This window comes from Lolium perenne, chromosome 3 (genome assembly GCF_019359855.2).
Source record: "Lolium perenne isolate Kyuss_39 chromosome 3, Kyuss_2.0, whole genome shotgun sequence".
Classification (NCBI taxonomy): Eukaryota; Viridiplantae; Streptophyta; class Magnoliopsida; order Poales; family Poaceae; genus Lolium; species Lolium perenne.
In genome coordinates this window covers 329,259,094-329,262,215 of record NC_067246.2, presented here as the reverse complement: position 1 = coordinate 329,262,215, position 3,122 = coordinate 329,259,094, and positions in this window count along the sequence as shown.

The following is a 3,122-nucleotide window of genomic DNA, read 5'->3' as shown; positions in this document are numbered from 1 at the left end:
AAACACAAGGATGAACCGGTGCAGCAAAACTCACATAAAAGACATATTGTAAACATTATAAGACTCTACACCGTCTTCCTTGTTGTTCAAACTCAATACTAGAAATTATCTAGACTTTAGAGAGACCAATTATGCAAACCAAATTTAGCAAGCTCTATGTATTTCTTCATTAATAGGTACAAAGTATATGATGCAAGAGCTTAAACATGAGCACAGCAATCGCCAAGTATCACATTACCCAAGACATTATAGCAATTACTACATGTATCATTTTCCAATTCCAACCATATAACAATTTAACGAAGAAGAAACTTCGCCATGAATATTATGAGTAAAGCCTAAGGACATATTTGTCCATATGCAACAGCGGAGCGTGTCTCTCTCCCACACAATGAATGCTAGGATCCTCTTTATTCAAACAAAACAAAAACAAAAACAAACCGACGCTCCAAGCAAAGCACATAAGATGTGATGGAATAAAAATATAGTTTCAGGGGAGGAACCTGATAATGTTGTCGATGAAGAAGGGGATGCCTTGGGCATCCCCAAGCTTAGACGCTTGAGTCTTCTTGATATATGCAGGGGTGAACCATCGGGGCATCCCCAAGCTTAGAGCTTTCACTCTCCTTGATCATGTTATATCATCTCCCTCTCTTGATCCTTGAAAACTTCCTCCACACCAAACTCAAAACAACTCATTAGAGAGTTAGTGCGCAATCAAAATATACATGTTCAGTGGTGAAATAATCATTCTTAACACTTCTGGACATTGCACAAAGCTACTGAAAGTTAATGGAATCGAAATATCCATCGAGCATAGCAAAATAGGCAATGCGAAATAAAAGGCAGAATCTGTCAAAACAGAACAGTTCGTAAAGACGAATTTTATTGAGGCACCAAACTTGCTCAAATGAAAATGCTCAAATTGAATGAAAGTTGCATACATATCCGAGGATCACTCACGTAAATTGGCATAATTTTCTGAGTTACCTACAGAGAATTAGGCCCAGATTCGTGACAGCAAAGAAATCTGTTTCTGCGCAGTAATCCAAATCTAGTATGAACCTTACTCTCAACGACTTTACTTGGCACAACAATGCACAAAACTAAGATAAGGAGAGGTTGCTACAGTAGTAAACAACTTCCAAGACTCAAATATAAAATAAAAATATTGTAGTAAAAACATGGGTTGTCTCCCATAAGCGCTTTTCTTTAACGCCTTTCAGCTAGGCGCAGAAAGTGTGTATCAAGTATTATCGAGAGATGGTGCATCTACAGCGGGGTGTGGAGTTTTCTCAACCATGCATAATATATTGGATACATAAGTTTCAGCGGCTCCCTTTTCATTAGTCTTGGGCTTGCTACTCTCATCAAACAAATTTTCAGGAACAAGCCAAGCATAGTTATTTTCTAGTGCCTCATACATTGCTAGGAGCTTACATGGTATTGGTGCTTTAATCTCCCCACCATTATTAACATTATTAGTATACTTAATTCTATCCATATCCATCTTTTCAAGTGTTCTTTTAAAATCGGTGATCATACCAAGCCTATCATGCTTACTAAAAACTTTTCTAGCTTCTTTAGCTATATCCGCAAATTCTCGCACTAAGACTTTTAGAACAAAATCTCTCTTCTCTCCCCTCTCCATATCAGAAAGTGTAAGAAACATGTGTTGTATCATGGGGTTGAGACTAATAAATCTAGCTTCCATCATGCGTACCAAACAAATAGAGGCATCTTCATAAGTAGGGACAGCTTTTGCAAGAGGTATATCTTTAAGATCTTCATGCATACTAACGTGGGTAAGAAATTCTTCTATATTATCTCTCCCAATTATAGACCCTTGTCCCACAGGTATATCTTTTACAGTAAAATTAAAAGGAAACATGTTGAAATAAGTAAAGCAAATGCAAGTAACTAATTTTTTTGTGTTTTTGATATAGAGTGCAAGACAGTAAATAAAGTAAAACTAGCAACTAATTTTTTTGTGTTTTAATATAGTGCAGCAAACAAGAAAGTAAATAAAATAAAGCAAGACAAAAACAAAGTAAAGAGATTGCGATGTGGAGACTCCCCTTGCAGCGTGTCTTGATCTCCCCGGCAACGGCGCCAGAAAAAGAGCTTGATACACGTACATCACGCGTCCGTTGGGAACCCCAAGAGGAAGGTGTGATGCGTACAGTGGCAAGTTTTCCCTCAGTAAGAAACCAAGGTTTATCGAACCAGTAGGAGCCAAGAAGCACGTTGAAGGTTGATGGCGGCGAGATGTAGTGCGGCGCAACACCAGGGATTCCGGCGCCAACGTGGAACCTGCACAACACAACCAAAGTACTTTGCCCCAACGAAACAGTGAGGTTGTCAATCTCACCGGCTTGCTGTAACAAAGGATTAGATGTATAGTGTGGATGATGATTGTTTACAGAAAACAGTAGAACAAGTATTGCAGTAGATTGTATTCGATTAAAAGAATGGACCGGGGTCCACAGTTCACTAGTGGTGTCTTTCCCATAAGATAAATAGCATGTTGGGTGAACAAATTACAGTTGGGCAATTGACAAATAGAGAGGGCATGACCATGCACATACATGATATGATGAGTATAGTGAGATTTAATTGGGCATTACGACAAAGTACATAGACCGCTATCCAGCATGCATCTATGCCTAAAAAGTCCACCTTCAGGTTATCATCCGAACCCCTTCCAGTATTAAGTTGCAAACAACAGACAATTGCATTAAGTATGGTGCGTAATGTAATCAATAACTACATCCTCGGACATAGCATCAATGTTTTATCCCTAGTGGCAACAGCACATCCACAACCTTAGAACTTTCTATCACTGTCCCAGATTTAATGGAGGCATGAACCCACTATCGAGCATAAATACTCCCTCTTGGAGTTAAGAGTAAAAACTTGGCCAGAGCCTCTACTAATAACGGAGAGCATGCAAGATCATAAACAACACATAGGTAATAGATTGATAATCAACATAACATAGTATTCTCTATCCATCGGATCCCAACAAACACAACATATAGCAATACAGATAGATGATCTTGATCATGTTAGGCAGCTCACAAGACCCGACAATGAAGCATAATGAGGAGTAGACAACCATC